The sequence below is a fragment of the Petaurus breviceps genome, unplaced genomic scaffold, assembly GCF_028583685.1.
Source record: "Petaurus breviceps papuanus isolate PSGF00001 unplaced genomic scaffold, PetGlider_PUasm1.0 37, whole genome shotgun sequence".
Taxonomy (NCBI): domain Eukaryota; kingdom Metazoa; phylum Chordata; class Mammalia; order Diprotodontia; family Petauridae; genus Petaurus; species Petaurus breviceps.
In genome coordinates this window covers 58,026,250-58,046,850 of record NW_027186296.1, presented here as the reverse complement: position 1 = coordinate 58,046,850, position 20,601 = coordinate 58,026,250, and the positions used below count along the sequence as shown (strand labels likewise).

Here is a 20,601-nt window from a genome sequence, read left to right as displayed (position 1 = left end):
CCTAAAAAGTTGAAACCTTCTTGGTTATCAAGACCTGGCAATTTTCTGTGTATCTTTTTTTGTAAAGACCAGATTACTTGAATTTAGAGAGTTTCATCACCAAGCTAGTTGTACAATGGAGATTGTTTTTTCAGCCACAGTCACTTTCAAAGGTCATCTAACAATTCACAGTGAGGCTGTTCTGTATATTAACATAGGCAGTATTTCTACTAAGGAGACTATAGAACCTTGAAACATTGGAGAAAGTCACAACTTCTAATATAAAGGAATTGGTTGGAATCTAGCAGCATCCACAAATATTTTTTTTTCATATGTCCCTTTCTCCATCTACTTTCTCTACCAGATAAAATAAAAGGATCATAGAAGAACAATTTCATTACCACCTTTTATTCCTCTTTCAAAAATAAAAACTTGGAAGGTGGGTCAGTTGGTTGTAATGTCTTGACACAAAAATCCCTAAAGGTGGTGAAAAGAGCACTGGCCCTGGAGTCAGGACGACCTGGGTTCAAATCTGGCCTCAGATACTTGACACTTAGCTAGTTGTGTGACCTTGGACAAGTCATTTAATCCCAATTGCCTTGCCTTCCACCCTCAAAAAAAATCCCTAAAGGTAAGAGAGTATGATGTAACTGAGAGTTGAAAAAAAGAGGACCTTTTTAAAAAATCAGATAAAAACACACTTTGAAGGACATTTGGACAAAATTGGTACCATTATAAATTCTCCTGGACTTTCTGAGGTCTGGATCATAGCTTAAGATTATACTGTTAGGGGGCAGCTAGGTGGCAGCTAGGTGGCACAGTGAATAGAGCACCAGCCCTGGAGTCAGGAGGACCTGAGTTCAAATATGGCCTCAGACATAATACAAAAGTAGCTGTGTGACCTTGGGCAAGTCACTTAACCCCAACTGCCCAACCTTCCCCTCTCTAAAAATAAAAAAAAAAGATTATACTGTTAACATGTGCTTTACCAATAGCACTGTATACATGTTAAAATTTGGGGATTCTTATGTCTTAGATCTTTTAAAAACCTCAGAAAAATCCATATAAGTGCAGACTTTTGGAAGAATATGGAATTCAGCACATCCTTTAGTAAGAGGCTTATGGTATAAGGTATTGCTTGGAAAGGACTGTAGTGTTGGCGTATTTTCCAGGGAGATCTTCCAGCAGCATGGCCCTATTTGCCTCCTTCAACAGGTCTTCAGCTGGCTCTATTAGTTCATCAACTTCAGACTTTGAATTGGCACTGCTACATTGTACAGATGGAGCAATCACATTTAGTGGCCTGGAACTAATTAAAAGTGGAATATTTTAGATCAGTCACAGTGAGTGTGGCCAGATTTACAGGGATAGCATAAGTGAATTGAAGGAGCAGAGGGATCTACCACTTTGGAAAAAAGAAAATGGTGTTACTCTATTGAAAAGAAAAATAAATAATAATAATAAAATGAATAATAAATAAAAGAAAATGACTCTATTGCTGATGCATGAACTTCAGACCATTCAAACTATGTCCCAGCATGCCACCATGGACTTCATTACTTTGGGTATACCAGACAGGTACTAAAGGCCTTCAGTAGCATTGGCTAAGCTTTCAATATGTTATTTCTGAAAACCTGTCTGGTGAGACAGTGTTTTGTTTCAAATAGGTCAGGTTTGCCAAGGGTGTTAGCTTTAGTGAGACAACCCAAAATTGAGTGAGAATGGCAAAAGCCAGGGAAAGTTAAGGAAAGTACAGGATAGGCTAACCCAGACTACCACCAATGAACTTTCCATTGTGGTGTTAAGGAATGAAATAGTCGAGTGCTTAGAAATACATGGAAAATAAAACCATATCTTCATAGTAGAAGCATTCCCCACTGAACTGTTTTCAAATTCTGTGATGCCAACATGGGCTCTCTTTACAAACATGGCAGAATTAAATGTAATCAAATGATTCATCAGCTCCATTTTACCACAGGTAACTAAAGCTATGCCTCAAGCAAAAGAATGAGCATTTCTGAATAACTACTGCTCACAGGTCCACATTTTAGGGCAATAGTGCTTAAGACATGAGCAAAATCTGTGAAGGTAATAATAACTTACATTTATGCAACACCTGAACGTTTACAAATTGCATTACTCTCAGCACCTCTGTGAAGAAGGTAACAGTATCATTCTCCATATTTGACAGGTAAGGAACCTGAGGTCAAATGAATTTCCAGGGCCATAGAACTCCTATGTGAGAGCAGATATTTAAACCCAGGTCTCCAATGACTGCACATCCATCAAACTTTATATACTACAATTTCAGAAGCAAAGGAATATGTCAACATAGTAATAAGGGGCATATTGGAAATGACAATGAATAGTTCAAATTCTACAAATGCCACTGGAACCCCAGAATTATCACAGTTTCCTCTAACAACTTAGCTTTTCAGGAAAAAGCTTGGTTTGAGGAGCTGGTTCAACCACCTTCTGTTTCTCCAATCTGGCATTTATTCAGAATGTTTCCTATGTCTCAGCCTTCATCCCAAACTCACATTTTGGAAAAGTCTATGTCTCATTTCTGCTGGGTGCTGTGATTTATTTTTGGATGGTGGAGGGAAGAATTAGTCATATACACTCTTCTATTTCAGTCTGATGGAAGCATTGTGGCTAGAAGTGGCAATAGTAGTTTATTAAGCACTTCTCTGAAAGTTTCCACTGTGGGATTTCTTGCTCCTCCAACTTCTCACTGTCTTTTGAACAACTTTGTAGCCATGCTGCAGCAGTGAAATCCCATGCCTGAAGGGGAATCTCTTTGGGCTGAGTTTTCATCATTGCAATAATTCCCATAATGCCATTGGAAAGATGATGTCACCTGTTTGGCAGTTGAAGGTGCTTTTCTACACATCGTTTTCTCCCCAAATTAAATGCGCCATGGAGTACCCAGAAAATGTCAATCAATAATATTGAACATGAAAAGGGAAGTTCTATACACTACAAAACATGATTGAGCTAAGCAGGAATGACCTTGGGGTCAGGCATTTGCTAGCAGTTAATGAATGGTGAGATAGCAGATAGACCTTTAGTCAAACTGGTCATTATCTTGCTTAAAGTGTCTGACCCTGGAAGCCATAATTGCTGCTACAAATAGGGAACACTGAAGAAAGCCCAAGTCTCATTTAGATAATGCGCTTGATTTAGATACAGTTTCCTGTGGTGACCTTGCTCAGGAGTTCTGCGCTGATATCCAGAGAGGAACTATCTATCCTTCATTCTCAAGGATATACTCTTTTTTATGAAGAAAGAAGTCACTTTGTTGGTCCTGAAAGCCAGAAATAAAAATGAATGATTTGGCCATTCATATAGCGAAGAGTGTTACAGTAACTTACTATTCTCAAAAGTTATGACTTTGTTAAATTTTAAACATTCTGGCTGCATAAATAGTGATTTTCAACTTTCAATCAAGGGAAGATTTAATCTCTTCTGATCCTCCTTCCACCCCCCACATAGGTCACATTATGGGAAATATCTTTGTCCAAAATGTTTTAAAAGTCTTAGAAAACCTGGACAATGGAAAAAAATCTAAAGGAGTTAGGGTTACATATTCCAGAAGTTAGATGGGAGACCCTCAGAAGTATCTGTGGCATAATAGAAAAAGCTTTGGGATGTCTGACAAGATGGCTAAAGGAGAGGTTGTGTCTGGCTCTTGTTTTACACTGTTCCACTGCCACTACTTTCTCAATGAAAAGCAATGCACAAGATAAAACAAGGAGGACAAAATGAAGGAGAAAAGGAGAGGGGATCTAATTCCCCAAAAGGTAAAGATCACAGAAATAAATAACAAAGGGTTGCACTGTAGTCTCACCATGTGATGGCCGCTATTAACCACTCATCACTTGCACACCAAGCCAACACCTTGAATTCTGGACCATGTTCCAGCTGACCAGTGTCTGTCTGTCTCTCATGGTTTCTTAAAGTCTCAGAACTCCACTCTTCAGTGAGTGAGCTCCCCACTCTTGACTTCACCCTGCCTGGGTGGTCTGGATCAAGTTGGTGGCTGAGGCACACAGTGCAACTCAGCAGGTTAGGGCAACTCATAAAGTTTCCTAGAACAAATCAAATTGCAAGCAAGATAGGTAAGTAAAAAGTGGGAAATAAATAGCCCCCAATACAGTTAAAACGGGATCCAATTAAATGAAAGGGGAAAAATCAACAACAAAAATGGCAGAAATGGGGGGGCGGCTAGGTGGCACAGTGAGTAAAGTGCTGGCCCTGGAGTCGGGAAGACCCAAATTCAGCTCCGGCCTCAGACAACACCCACACACACACAAAAAAAAAAACTAGGCCTGTAACCTTGGGCAAGTTACTTGATCCCAATTGCCTTCCAAAGGCAAAAAAAAAAAAATGGCAAAAATGAAAGAGTGACTGATGGCTGAGGGAAAGCCTCAAGGTAGCAATCAATGGAATAAAGAGTAAAGGAATAATAATAAATGACAAAGAGGGGAAATTGTGTGGGGGGGACTCATTACAAAGTAATCATATTAAAACCAACAGAGAGATGATTAAAAAAGTAAAAATGTTAACCAGACAAGAAAAGGAGCCAATGGCAATAGCAAATACATCAGAGACAAGGAAATACTTGAGAAAAAGGAATGTGTGGAAATAAGAGTACAACCACTGCAAAAACCTCCAAAATGATTCACAAGATCAATAAGGGAATTAAAAGAAGAAATGAAAGAAATTAGGGTGGAAATTGGAGTTCTCAAGGAAGAAATCAATAAAACAAATGAAAGTAGAGACTGATAGGAAAAATGGAGAAACTTTCCAAAAGTATGTACATCCTTGGGGGTGGGGGAGAGTGAATAACTGATTGTGAATGTAAAATTATAAAGGTGACATTAATACAATATAATTTTTAAAACCCAAGACTTGAACAACACAAAAGATCTGTACACACTGAATTCTAATATAAGACACATAGTAACCAAATGTGTGATAGATACAAGAATAATAACTATTCAGGTAATGACTCTCTGAATACAATCACTGAGAAAATTGGGAAAAGATTTGGAAGAATCTAGATTTAGAGCACTACATTATTCATAATAAGCTTCAAATGTGTATGTTACCTAAATATAAAATGCCTATATATATTTGCCTTTTGGAGGGCAATTGGGGTTAAGTAACTTGCCCAAGGTTACATGGCTAGTTTTGTGTGTGTGTGTGTGTGTGTGTGTGTGTGTGTGGGTGTTAAGTGTCTGAGGCCGCAACCGAACTCGGGTCCTCCTGACTCCAGGGCCGGTGCTTTGCTCACTGCACCACCTAGCTGCCCCAATGCCACTATATTTTAAAGATAACATTAGAGGCTATAGCCAAGGTTGAGAATTCAGATGACTAAAAATATATTTATATAATCAACAGGAATAGGGAGATTCAAAAGAAGAGGAGGTTTGAGTGAAAATGTGATGAGTCCTGTTTTGGATGTATAGAGTTTGAGATACCACATGGAGTATATATAGTCTGAAATATCACATAAACAGTTTGTGATATGGCATTAAAGTTCTGAGAGAAATTGGGGCTGGGTATAGAGATATGTTCATTTTCTAGAGAGAGATAATAATTTAGTATATGGAATCTGATGAGGTCACTCAGAGGGGAAAAAAGATGGCCCAGAATCTCTGTAGGAAAATCCATAGTAAGGGGATATGATATGAATATTGAGCCAGCAATTCAGAAAGGTAGGAGAAGAACCATAAAGGATTGATATCATCAAAAAAATTAAAAAACAGGGAAAATAAATCTTGGGGAGAATTGAAAAAAGGGGTGGTCAACAAAATAAAATGCAGCAGAGAAGTCAATGAGGATGAATATTGAGAAAATACCAACATATTTGGCAATTGAGAAATCATTGGTAACCTTGGAGAGAGTAGTTTCAGTTGAGTACTAAGGTTGGGCTACAGACTGCAAAGAGTTAAGAGGTGAGTCAGAGCAGAGAAAATAGAGGCAATAAGTATAGAAACCTTTTATTGGAATTTGGTTGGGAATGGGAAGAAAATATAAATTGATAGATTGAGAGGTGTTAAAGTATAACAAAGGTGTTTTTTTTTTAAGAATGGATGAGATGTGGTTATATTTGAAGGTAATAGAGAAGGAAACCAATAAACAAAGAGAGAAAGAATAAAGATCAGACAGAAGGGGATATGCTTTAATAACTATTCTAGTAGAAAAGACAGCAAGAAATGGGATTAAAAGCATATACATAGGACAATGAGAATGGCCACTTCATTATCAAGGAGAGCAAGGGTGCCCACTCAAGGAAATCTTAAAGAGCTTTGAGATGAAAAGAAATGAAGAAGAGGGGAATGCAGGGTGAATAGGTATATATTTTTTAGTAAAGATGCAAAGTCCTAAGCTAAAAAGATTGGGTTGTGGGGTCTGTGGGAAGATTGAGGGGAGAAAAAGACAAGGTTTGGAAGTTTCCATAGGGAATAAGGTATGAAATCAATAAGGGAGGAGCAAAAGAATTGTCTTGCTTTAGTGAGAACCCACTAGAGGTTAGATAACATTAATTTACATTCTTCCCAGTCATTGCTTTTATGGATTTTCCCCAACCCTATTTAGCAGCACATGAGTAGCACTATGAGGCAGATGGTAGAAATTATAGAGGATTAGGATTTGGCAAAGAATGAGTGGCTATAGGACAAGGAAGCAAGAGAATTAGTTAACTATATGGTACTGATTAAGAAAAGATGAAAGTGACTTCAGGGCAGGGGCACTGACTTGAAAAAGTATTGAAGAATAGCAGGATTGGAGGTTGTGATAATTATGAACAAGTTTAGGAGGGATGATGCATAGGAGGATTGATAGAAGGTTATAGTGAGATAGAGAAATGAAAATGCAATCAAATAGAAGAAATACCTACAGGTTGCTTACACTCTAACTGGGGAGATTAGTATGATACTGATAAAATGTTTTCTTGATGACTGGTCTCTATGAACAATTGTTACTGTACTATTGCCTAATATTGTGATGTTGACATCTCAACATTGTTGTGGGAAGAGTTCTTACTTTAAAGGGTGATAGAAAAGTGTGTTATCATTGTTTGCATTGCCACCTACCTCCATTTTTAACTCTTTCAAAGGATTATTGTAAAGAAAACAATTTATAATCTTTGAAGAACTATATAAAGGCAGTATTGTGTGGTAAATACTTGGAGAATTACATGATTTTCTGACAATCAAGACAACTAAACTAAAGAGGAAGGAGATAACAGACTTGGTTGAGAAGTTTGTGATTTCTAGAACTTTGAATGGAAGGGATTACAGGAATTAGAAATAATAACACAATTCAGGAGGCACGAATGAACATAGGTATGAAACATAGTCATGAAACCCAGTGAGAAGGCTGACCAAAATGGAATGGAGACTGTATAGTCACAAATAAAACTGGATTGACAGGGCAGGGTCAGATAAGCAATGACTCTGAATGTAGGGCATGGAGATAAATGAGTTATTTTGCTTACATTAAGAAAAACACAAGAGAACATGTGTTGTGCTTTTTCAGATGGTTCCAGGCTTTGCAGCTTTTGTTATCATTAAAATGATTTAACTGTAATCTATGCTTAAAAGTGTCCTAGGTGACAGGTTCATGATCTGCTCTGTGTCCAAAAAAGACTATCTCCATTCACTGAATAAACAATTTCAAGGCACAATTCGCAGTGAATTTATTATATATAACCTGCTTTCATTTTCATGGGAGCTGTCCAAGTTTTTCATTTTACTGAGCACAGAAAAAAAAAAGTTTTGTTTCAACCTGGGAGCAGAGTAGATGGAACATAGGCAGAATGAATATTCGTAATATACAGGAGATCATAGGATCAATTTAGAGAGATGAGACCTTACATGTCACACAACTCAAGCTCTTCATTTTACAGGTGAGAATATTGAGGCCCAGAGAGAAGGTGGCAAGAGATTACAAGATCTAAGACTTAATGAACTTTGGAGATCTTTTTAACATAGTCTTCATTTTATAGATAAGGAATATCACTCACAGAAAGATTTTGATGTTACTAGATAATACAGGCATCAAGTGACCTAAGTTCTCTGAATCCCTTTCTTTCATTATAAAATATTGGGAATCCAGTTCTATAGCATTTGAAATATTGTATATTAAAACAAAAATTACTTCTTTTCCCAGTGAATTCTTTGGGGCTAATTGTTAAAAATGTAATAAAGTCTAGCATTAAATACTCTCCCCTGACAAGAATGTCCTGAGTGCGCTAAGTATCCATCTCACTTTACTGGTTTATTGACTCCAGTTAGATGGTCTGGAAATATAAATATCTTAGATCAGCTCAAAAAAGTGATGGAAAAAAAGTCTAGAAGTCCTGGCTTCAAATCCTACCTTAGATATTCACTAGTTATGTAATTCTTTGCAAATCATTTAACCCACTCTCCATCTCAGTTTCTGCATCAATAAAATGTCTAATATAGCACCTACCTTACAGGGTTTTGAGAATCAAATGAAAGATTATTCAAGTACTTTGCAAGCCTTAAATGTCAATTTTTGTTGTTGTTAAAACACAAATAGTCATTAGCTATATACTAATGGAAATAAAGATTTCTCAACCACAAAGCCTAGAGAAAGTAGATGACACTAACTATCCTGAAGGTAATATTACCCAAAGAGATCTGTATAATCTCAATGAGTTTAGTGATGTGCTGGGTAGGGTTACAGGTATTTGATATTTAGATCATATCCTTCATGCCACTAACATTACTTCAGATCTTTGATTTAGCATACTTGAACTATACATTTCACAAGAACTTTCTAGTGCATGCTGAGTTAAGATAAAGTTAAAACAACACTCATATACCTCAACCCTTACACAGGAGGAGGGATAATGTACAGCTAGGGTCCATGGCACTAACAGAAGCCTTTTTACATTCAGGGACAGGGGAGAGATGTCAATCTGGACAGTCTGCAGCAGGCAGGCTTTAGAGGTGAGAGAGTGGTATAAGAGAAGAAGAGGCGATCAGTAGTAAAAGACTGGGAATAGAAAAAGTCAGGTAGTTGTCTATAGCAAAAGTAAAATTTGATAACCAGATTGGTCAATTGCAGAGCTCAAAGGACCAGATGTAATACTGGTTTCTAGAAAAAAAAATCCATCAAAACCAGGAACATACCCAAGTCCAGGAGAAATTGTCAATCAGTTGATTATAATTTATTAACCTCATATTATAGACCAGGTATTATGATAAGTCCTTGAGAATACAAGGAAAGATTTTAAAAAATCAATCCCTGTTCTCAAGGAGCTCATGGTCTAATGAGGGAAACAATATCCAAGCAATTATGTACAAACAAAATACACGCAGAATAAATTGAGGGTAGACTCAGAGGGAAGATGTTAAGACTTGGAAAGCTTTCTTGCAGAAGATGGCACTTTCAATGAAACTTTAAGGAAGCAAGGGAAGCCAGGAGGCAGAGATGAGTAAGGAGAGCATTCCAGGGTTGGGGGACAGCCAGTGAAAATTTCTGGAGTCTTGTTCAGGAAGAGCTAAGAGGCCAGTGTCACTGAATCACAAGCATGTGGAGCAAAGGGCCATTTTATGAAAGGCTTTAAAAGCCAAACAGAGGATTTTATTTGATCCTAAAGTGATAGGGTGCCACCAGAATTGATTGAATAGGGTAGGAGGAAGGGCAGTGATATGGTCAGATCTGTACTTTTGGAAGATCAATTTGGCAGCTGAGTGGAAGATAGATGAGAGTAGAGAGATACTTGAGGCAAAGCCCAGAATTCATTAACCAAGGTTTCAGCACCAGCTTATAATAGAAGCTTTTGAGCTTAGACAAGTAAAATTCCAATGTATTATACTTGAAGTTCTCTGCAATCAAATGCAAGGTTTCAACACAGTCTTGTAAATCAGTCTGGTCCCCTTCTTTATCCCACAGTTTCTCCTCTAATCCCTTTAGCTAGGGATCTCCCAAAACTGATACCAGATGTTACCATCTTCTATGCAATGTCTTTCATAGGAATCAATAATTTATCCAGTGGTGGACAATTCATCAAAATAATTTTTACACATTTTGTCATAATTGTCCTATTTCCTTGAAGATCATAGAATTTTTAAGCCACAACAGATCTTAAGCTTAGGTTAATGCAAACCGCTCATTTTAGAAAGGAGGAAGACAGTTGTCCTAGTCCAAGTTACCTCTTCTGGTTTAGTTGATCACTCAAATCCAGAGGTTTCAGATAGAAATATTTAGAAACTAACAGGTAAAAGTAGCCCTCAAAAGTAGTAAAAATCTGTCAATAAGACAAAAGCAGATAAAAATCACTGGAAAGGTGATGAAAAACAGTCATCAGGGCAGAGTCAAGATGGCAGAGTAAAAGCAGGAACTTGCTTGAGCCTATGCTCCAACCATCTCCAATACCTGTGAAAATGACTCTAAACAAATTTTAGAGCTATAGAACCAACAAAGTGACAGAGAGAAACAAATATCCCACTGAAGGCAGCCTGACAGGCTGACAGAAAGGGTCTATCACATTGGGCTGGAGTGGAGCTCAGTCCCACATAGGCTGTGCCAGCACAGACTCGTGGCACAGCCTGCCCAGAGTAGACTTCAGGGGCTGAAACAATGGCAGCTGTGGCAGTTTCCAGACTTCTCAGCCCATAAACAACAAAAAAAGGAAGTAAAAGGTCACTGGGGGAACTCTGTTGATCCTGGGTGAGAGAAGAACACTGTCAGGCCCCTGTCCCCAGGGGTGGCAGAGGTGGCAGGGTCTACATTTGCTACAGTGGCTTCCTCCTGAATTCCAGGCCCACAGATTGGGGGTGGGGGGGAACAAGTGACTGTCCAGAGGATAATTGCAGGACTCTCTTTGCTGGTGCTGAGGCAGGATTGTCTTGCTTTTCCTGCTTGGATTTGGGTCGCAGTCTTGGTTGGTGTTCCTGGGGTGAGGAGCGCTGCTATGACAGAGCTTGTTGAGGTTGTGGAGAGGCAGTCCTCCTCACAGTTCTGAGATAGTTTCCTAGAATAAGCTCTGACAACAGCTGTGCAAAACCCCAGAAATTTGGGACATAGCATTCACTACTCTGGAAGCACAGTTCTACTGTGGCAAAGAACTCAAAAGTCAAGTAATTTACTGGCAAAATGAACAGAGGAAGCAAAATCAAACTAAACAATAGTTTTTTTGGTGACAAAGACTATCAAAACAGAACCAGAAGAAGGCAGCAAAGTCAAAACTCCTGCTTCAAAAGCCTCCAAGAAAAATATGAACTGGTTGTAGTTTGTGGAGGAGCTCAAGAAGGATTTTGAAAATCAAGAAAGGGAAGTAGAGGAAAAACTGCTAAAAAAATGAGAATGATGCAAGAAAATCATAAAAAACAAGTCAATGTGGGTCTCTTTAAAGGAGACCCCCAAAATACTGAAGAAAATAACACCTTAACAAATAAATTAACTTTGAGTTTGTCAAAAGAGGTTCAAAAACCAATGAGAAGAATGCCTTAAAAAGCAAAATTGACCAGATGGAAAAAGAATTTCAAAAGCTCACTGAAGAAAATAATTCCTTTAAAATTAGATTGGAGCAAATGGAAGATAATGATTTTATGAGAAATCAAGATAATATAAAACAGATCCAAAAGAATCAAAAAATAGAAGACAATGTGAAATGTCTCATTGGAAAAATCACTGAATTGGAAAATAGATGAAGGAGAGATAATTTAAAAATCATTGGACTACCTGAAAGCTATGATAAAAAAAAGAGCTTAGACATCATTTTTCAAGAAATTATCAAGGAAAACTTCCCTGAAATTTTAGAATAAGAGGGCAAAATAGAAATTGATAGAATTTACCAATCACCTCTTGAAAATGATCCCAGCAATAAATCTCCTAGAAATATTATAGCCAAGTTCAAAGTTCCCAGGTCAAGGAGAAAATATTATAAGCTGCCAGGAAGAAACAATTTGAGTATTGTGGAAACACAATCAGGATAACATAAAATCTAACAGTTTCTACATTAAGGATTTGAAGGGCTTGGAATATGATATTCTGGAGGTCAAAAGACCTAAGATTAAAATCAAGAATCATTTACCCAGCAAAACTGAGTATAATACTTTGGGGAAAATATGGATATTCAATGAAATAGAAGACTTTCAAGCATTGTTTTTTTATTTTTTTTTTAAGCAATTGGGGTTAAGTAACTTGCTCAAGGTTACACGGCCAGGTGTTTCTGGGTGGGTGCTAAGTGTCTGAGCCTAGATTCAATCCCCAGGTCATCCTGACACTGGAGCCAGTGCTCTTACTCGCTGTGCTACCTGGCTGCCCTGACTTTCAAGCATTCTTGATGAAATGACCCAAGCTGAACAGAAAATTTGACTTCCAAATACAAGAAGCAAGAAAAGCATGAAAAGGTAAACAGGAAAGAAAAAAATCACAAAGAACTTATTAAAACTGAACTATTTACATTCCTACATAGAAAGACGATATTTGTAACTCATGTGACTTTTCTCAGTATGAGGATAGTTGAAGGGGATACATATATATGTATATATGTATATATAGGTGGATATATATGTGTGTGTACATGTATACACAAGGGCACAAGGTGAGTTGAACATGAAGCGATGATATGTAAAAATAAAATTAAGAGGTGAGAGAGGAGTATGTTGGGAGAAGGAGAAAGGGAGAGATAGAATAGAGTAAATTATCTCACATAAAAGAGACAAGAGAAAGCTTTTACAATGAAGGGAAAGAGTAAGAAGGTGAAAGGAAATGAGTCAACCTTACTCTTTTTGGATTTGGCTTAAGGAGGGAATAACATACACACTCAATTCGGGATCTTACCCTACAGGAAAGTACGGTGGAAAGGGATAAGAGGTGGGATGATAGAAGAGAAGGCAGATTGGGGGAGAGGGTAGTTAGAAGCAAACACTTTTGAAAAGGGACAGGGTCAAAGAGGAAAATAGAATAAATGGGGAGTGGAATTGGATGGAGGAAAATATAGTTAGTCTCTCACAATTTGACTACTATGGAAATATTTTACATAACTACACATGTATAACTTATATTGAATTGCTTGTCTTCCCAGTGGGAATGGGTGAGGAGGAAAGAAGGGAGAGAATCTGGAACTCAAAGTTTTAAAAACAAATGTTAAAACAAATTGTTTTTACATGCAACCGGGAAATAAGGTAGACAGGCAATGGGGTATAGAAATTCATCTTGCCCTACAAGAAAGTAAGGGGGTGGGGAGTATATAAGAGAGGGCAGATTGGGGAAAGAGGTATTCAGTATGCTTGCTTTCTTGGTGGGGGGGGAGATATGAGGAAACAATTTGTAGCTCAAAATCTTGTGGAAATGAATGTTGAAAACTAAAAAATAAATAGATTAAAAAAAGAAAAGAAAACAGTCATCAGGGAAGTTCTCTAGGGTCTCAAGAATACCCCCTATAAAGACCTAATCCCTTTGTCCAAAGGACCCACATATGGATTCCACATCAACCCACTCATGGGCAAGTTAACTCAAAATGCCCCAAGTCTGTTCACAGAGTCTCAACTCACAAAAAATAGTGTGGACGTATCCAGGTGAACTCAAGCCAGCTGTCCTGGACCACAAAAATAATCTTATTTCTTTTAATGGGACTTATGATTTCATTGGGAAAGGGAGTTCCTGGTGGAAAGTTTCCCTCTACCAATGGAGATTGTCATGTGCTCTATAAATTAGAGTCCTAGACAGTTTCCTGGTTACACTGAGAGGTAAAGTAACCTGGCCAGGACCACACAGATGGCATGGGTCAGCAATAGGACTTAAATCCAAATCTTCCCGACTCCAAGGACGCCTGTTCATTATTCATTACTGCATGTTTCCTCTTTCTTATGACATTTCTCATATCATCAAAGATATTCCCCATTACTCTGAGGAATATGGAAAGGAATTTTGGGATGAAGTTTTGCACAGCAAAGAACCCAAAAAATAATACACACAGTGACTAAAGCTACGTGTTTGAAGAGTTTGAAGACAACTTTAAATGGTAACAAAACTCAAATCAAATACAATGGAATTTTTTTCAAGTTCAAGTATATTAATTTATTAAAGTTTGATTTTTACATCTTTCTCTTCATTTAACATCCAGCAAAGCATTAAAGTTTGAGATTCCACTAACTGAAATCTCATTTTTCATACTGTTTTTCTTAGCCATTGTCAGGGATGTTTTATAGGGAGTTCAGCTGTAAGTTTTTAGGTTTATAACAATATGGTAAAAGGCAAATGAACATTTACTATTGGTGAAACCATTTTTCTTTAAAGAGAGGCAGTAAAGGACAGTGGGTAGATAATTTGTTTTAGAACTAGGAAGAGGGGTGGCTAAGAGGCGCAGTGAATAGATCACCAGCCCTGGAGTCAGGAGGACCTGAGTTCAAATTCGAACTCAGACACTTAATACTTACTAGCCATGTGACCTTGGACAAGTCACTTAACCCCAATTGCCCTGCCCTCCCCCCTCCAAAAAAAGCAAACCAAACAAACAAAAAAGAACTAGGAAGAGCTAGGTTTCAGGCTACCTTTGAGCTATTGACTATATGACTCTAGACAAGTCACTTAACTTCCGTGTTCTAGGCAACTCTCTAAATTGGTAAGTTGCAGAGAAAGTGCCAGTCGACATTGATAGAGAGAATTTCATCACCTGGGAATTCTCTATTCCAATGAAATTACAGATTCAGTCTCTACCCCTGTCTTCCTCAGTAACCCAGCTTGACTAAGCACCTGTAACATGTACTTATGTATACTTATCATACAAAGGCTTGTACTGTAATAATGTGAATACATGTCTTATTTTTCCAGTAGATTATAACCTCCTTGAAGACTCTCTTCTGGTGATCAGGGAAATAATAAAAAATCTGTTTCTTCTTTTTCTTGTCTCTCTCTTCTCTCTTTCTGTTAAGCTTTGGGAATTCCACTTGGCCTCATGTTCAAGGGGACTCCAAAGAGTCAAGGAAAAGTTTTGACCTATTAAGAACTATGTGTTTTATGTTTTTAGGATTATCACTAAGTTTTTTTTTTAATAAGGGAGTGATCACTGATGAATTTATATGTTGGTTACTAGAGTAAGATCTCTTGTCTAGTAAGTATGGTCATGGTCCCCAAGTGGTGGGGCAAACATGAACTCTACTTCTGATTCTTAATGCATGTGTGACTTTGAGTAAGTCATTGAGCCTCCCAAGGCCTTGGTTTCCTCATCTATAAAATAAGGGAGTTGAATTAAGTGACCTCTGAGGTCTCTTTCAATTATATATATATATATCCTATGAAATACCTCTCTCTGGAGAACAAAATGATATGGTAACTCTATGAAGATTCCCACTTTCATATCTGCAGTCACCAAAGGCCGAAAAAAATCACAAGAGAATTCAGGGTTGTGGCAGACTCAATAGCTAGTATAACTCAGAGTTTTGTCTATACCAACAGACTTTGCAGCAACTCTGTCTATGTATAACAAAGGGAAGGGGATAAATCTCTAGGCAAACCTAAGAAACATATTACCACTGCTCTGTAGTATTTTGTAGATTTATTATAAGGCAATGAAGGAAATAATCTGTGTTTTGTCAGGTAATTAAATGTGCCCATCTTCCCAAAGTGGGTCGCATTTTACTTGGCTTTTTAATATATTTAGATTATAAAGTCACGGATTAAACAGAGTATCTCTCTGCTGTTTATCCTAGAGAGTATATTTCAGGGGTTTTGTCAGAAAATATCACCAATACAGAAATTCAAAGAATGAGTTCCCCTGCAATTACTGAACCATCGGTAGGGGGCTAAAGTGAATATTACTGCCTTTCATAGGAAGAGACTCAAAGGTTTATTATCCTATAAGGTTATCAAGTTAGGCTTAGATAATCCCCTACATATTAATTCCCATAAATTAGACAGAGGTAGGCAAGGGATTGGGGTAAGGGCAGACATGTGCTGGAGTCAGTTTCTATCATCTTGTGAGAACTGATTGTTAACATTTTCTGTGTGAATATTTACTCCTCTGAAATCTGCAAATGCTACAAATCAGGGCTTGATTTATTGTTTTGATGATGACTGAAGAAAGTGATGGAGAAAATGGTAATGATGCCTAATAAAATTAAAAGTATGGTGGTATACGTGTTTTATTCAAAGAGCAGCATTCTCTAGAACGTTCCTGGGGAAGGGTGTGAGTGAAAGCAGGAGGTATTTGAAAAAAGTAGCAAGATCATAGAATGAGAGCTAGAAGGAAAGTGGAAGAGCAGCTAGTTTCCCAACTTCTTTGTAGTAGAAAAGAATCAGGTCCATAAAGGTCATTAGGTAACTTGCCCAAAATCATACTGAAGGGAGAAATGAACCAGATCCTCACATACCAGGATTAATACACTTTTGAATACAGTGCAGCTTTTCTATTGATTTCCCAGTAAATGAAACAGTCCTTTGAAGTTCAGTAATCACTTATCTTTATAAAATTATATTTTCTCCTGCTGATATTTTTCACATTATCTCTAATAACCTTGGTGGGGTTTTTTTGCCTATTTATTATGAAAATAGATAAATTCCTCTCTGAAATAAATTAATTTTTAGAACAAAGATGCAGCACCAAGAATGCTTCAAGTCAGTTTGAAAACACACATAGACTTTGTAAAAATGATTTATAATTCCTCAACATTTGTAATTCTCTTTCCTAAATCAGTACATAGTTCACAGAACTGCAATCCGGGTCATAAACGTGGGCAAAATTATGAAATACGTGGAGTTTCTTCTTACTTCTCTTTGATTAGCCCTTCCTTTGACTTCTTTCTAAGGATGACAGGCACTTCTGCTTCACTTAAGGCAGAATTCACACCCAAGTCGACATCACCCTGCTGATGTCATTGGTCCTCTTCAAGAATGAAGGCCAAACAACATCTTTCACCCTAGTAAGCTCTTAATAAATGCTTGATAGACTATCTTCCACAGGTTAAAACTGCCTTCTCCTCTCCTAGGCCACAAGATGTTAGGTATTTTAATGTATCATCACTCTCAGGGGCATTTGCACTCAATGGGGGTGGGGGTGGGGGTGGAGGAGTTGGGTGGAAAGATTTAAACCCCCAAATTACTATCTGCTAGGTAATAGTGAAATTTTAGAAATTCTTGAATGAGATATTGTTTGGAGCAGCCTTCTTTTCACCCCTTAATTCATATCGTTTAGGTAGCTTCCCCCAAAACCAAACAACAATAATAAATTACATTTATATAGGGGTTTTCAAAATGATGAAAAAGGCTTTAAAATATCTTATTTAAGCTTCATCACAACCCTCACGCACTAAGGTATCCCAAGTAGTAACCCTTTTCTACCAATGAAGAAATTTAATCTCAAGGAGGTTATATTATTTTCCAAAAGTTGCAAACCTCATTTAGCACAGAAGTGGTAAAGTCAGGATTTAAATACTACTGTCTGGACTTTTAAGTGCGATATTCTTTCCACTACAATGGACTGCCTCTATTTATTATACATAGAGCTTAAAAAAAAAAGGAAAGCATCCACTATATGGAATAGGTTGTTTCCATGGAGGGATCATTCATCTGATAACTGCAGCTCGTGGAAGGTTAAGAGGCACTGTGGTGAAATGGTAAAGAGCCCTCGACTGGGGATCTAAGATGCCTAGAATCAAGATTCAGAACCAGTATGGCACAATTTATTGATTGAGTTCTCCAAGTCTTTTACACAAATCTAATGGCAGAGAGGACAAAAGGTATGCTATATACTCTTTCCTATTCCCACATGATTTTGATTTTCCCAGCCAGGTTTCTGTATTTTTATAGTTTTTCATGCTATAGCTTTAAGATGATGAATATTTGGAATGGTCCATCTATTAGAATATTCTAAAGATTTTATGAATTAACATTAGTGCAGTTGTGGACAACATTTTGATATGTAACAATGGTATAGTTCAAGTACTGTTTCTTGGATGAATTCTCCAGAATATTTTGAGATTTATATTTGTAATATGGGGATTTATCATCTGTTGATCCATGAAAAATAATTAATTTCTGATGAATAATTTTGTCCACCAAGTCTTTGCCAGGTGGTCAGTAGGTGCTATACTTTATAACATATAGTGATGTATTGCACTACAGCTATTATTTCCTTGAATAATCTCCATTAATTACCATCTCTGTGTTGTTTTTTTTAAACATTTCTCTCCTATAATTTATGATGGGAATAACCTGGTCTGTAGCTAGATGGCATAGTGCATAAGGCATTAGAATTAGAGTTAGAAATTAGGTGGCACAATGGTTAGAGTGTTGGGCCTGGAGTCAGGAAGACCTGAGTTCAAATCTGGCCTCAGACACTTACTAGCTCTGTGATACCGGGCAAGTCACTTAACCCAGTTTGCTTCAGTTCCCACAACTGTAAAATGAGCTAGAGAAGAAAATGTCAAACCACTACATTGTCTTTGCCAAGAAAACCTCATGAAGTCAAGAAAAGGTGGACATGACTGAAACAACTGAACAACAATAGAGTTTCGATAGACCTGAGTTCAAATTTTGCCTCCAGCACTTGCTAGTTGTATGACCTCACATAAGTCACAATTTTTTTTTTTCAATTTGTTCAATTATTATCAGATTGATAGCAAGTTGTTCTTTAAAAACTTAGGACATTTTAAGCACAGCCTTTTTGATTCTTCAAGCAATATTTGGTTTTCTTGTATAGATATATATTTCTCTATATAAACATACATAAATTATATGTCGAAGTTGTGTACTTTTTATATGTTATATCAACATATAATTGGCCTTTATTTGGAGGAGTGGCTAGATTTCTTATCCTTTAATAATTGATGTGATACTTTCCATTAAGAAAGGTAGGATAAGGGGCAGCTTAGGTGGCTCAGTGAATAAAGCACTGGACCTGGAGTCAGGAGGACCTACCGTGTTTCCCCGATAATAAGACCTATCCTGAAAATAAGCCCTCCCCTTACTGTGTAAGATTCCTCTAAAATAAGCCCTCCCCCTAAAATAAGCCCTATTGAGATTGCTACTGTAGTGAAGGTGATCCCCTGTGCTACACGCTACATTACGGTACCCTCTGTATGCACCGTCCCCCCCTCCGTCCCCCCCCGTGAAACGCATACCGCGCTCCGAGCTGCATCCAATCAGAGCTGCAGCAGTGAGCGCGTCATCCTGTTCTTCCCCAGTGATTTGCTTATTGAATGAAGGTACATTTTTTTGTTCACATTTACCTGTTTATTAAAATTGCTGTCAATGTTCATTAAAATAAGCCCTCCCCTGAAAATAAGCCCTCTGGTGTTTTTCTGTCCAAAAAAATAATAAGACAGTGTCTTATTATTGGGGAAACACGGTAAGTTCAAATCCAGCCTCAGACACTTAACACAAAAACTAGCCATGTGACCTTGGGCAAGTCTCTTAACCCAATTGCCCTCCAAAAAAGAAAGAAAGAAAGAAAGGCAGGATAAGACTTAAATCTAAGAGGAAACCAGCATGATACTTGTTAGTAATTTGTCTATTAATCATTATCATCATTACCACTACCATTATCATCCCTTCCATTTTAGCTGTTAAGTATTTGTATAAAGAGGAGAAAAATCATAAAAATAAATATAGCACATTCTTAGAGATCATTTTTAAAGGTAATATAGCTTGAGAGTCCAATGATTTCTTTTTAAGTAGCTATGGAAACAATTAATGTGCAATTAATTGCCTAGTTGAATCATAACTGTGAGTAACCTGTTTCTTATTTTAAGAGTCTAGTACAAATGTGTTTTCATTAAAGGGTAATGGAGAAGGTGTAAAAGTGAAAGTCTTTGTAGAGGTCCAGTGGAAAGTTGCTCTGAAAATTGTGATCAAAATCTGTTTTTCCATCAAGGCTAAATGACTCAGTGGGGAAGACCATGTGGTGATATACTGGCTTTTTATACATGTTAATATCATTACTTTACTTCTGGTTAGACTGGTTCAGACTTTCTCATTTTGATGACTATTACCTCTATTGGTCTAGGAGATGAAAATCACTTTTTTGCTCTTTCAACAAATGTACCAAGGCCTGCTTATATCATTCCAAGTCAGTGTTTTCTTTAGATTCCCAACCCAGAGCTACATTATACAAATTTCCCAGTTTGTAAATATTAATATATATGTATATATACACACAAGCATGTATAACAATATGTTATATATACTTACATTCAGAAATATATATTCATACATACATACATGCACATACACATATGTATGTGTATATATATTTATGTATATAAATACATACACATAGTTGGCTCTTCTACCTTTTTTCTGTATAACCATGATGGCCAGAACTGGGCAAGTTGTGACACAGGTGAAATCTGTCACCAGTTCATTAAATTTCCTTGATTGATGACTGATTTTCTGCATTCCCACCAATATATCAGTATCTTTGTGCTATGTACATTTCCTGCTTATAAAAAACTATCCCCCTGAAAATATCTTTGTCTATTGCCTGCAAGTCACAGTTACATTAAGACTTGAAGGAAAGGAAAAGAAAGGGTGTGATCAATCTACCATCATTCCAATATCGGTATGTGCAAATGTACATGAAACATTGATTTAGCTAAAGTGTAGCTTTGACTTTGATCCTGCTCTAATTTGCTT

General features: G+C 37.3%; 1 long non-coding RNA gene across 1 annotated transcript in view; it reads right to left on the bottom strand.

Moving 5' to 3' along the window:
• Positions 1-1,853: 1,853 nt before the first annotated feature.
• The window catches only part of LOC138168579 (uncharacterized), a 33,247-nt gene continuing 14,499 nt past the window's right edge, over positions 1,854-20,601 (bottom strand). Inside the window, exons 2-3 of the long non-coding RNA XR_011170149.1 lie at positions 3,830-4,070; positions 1,854-3,286 (exon numbers count right to left, since the gene is read on the bottom strand). This is a non-coding gene — a long non-coding RNA (uncharacterized lncRNA). The remainder of the gene's footprint in view (positions 3,287-3,829; positions 4,071-20,601) is intronic.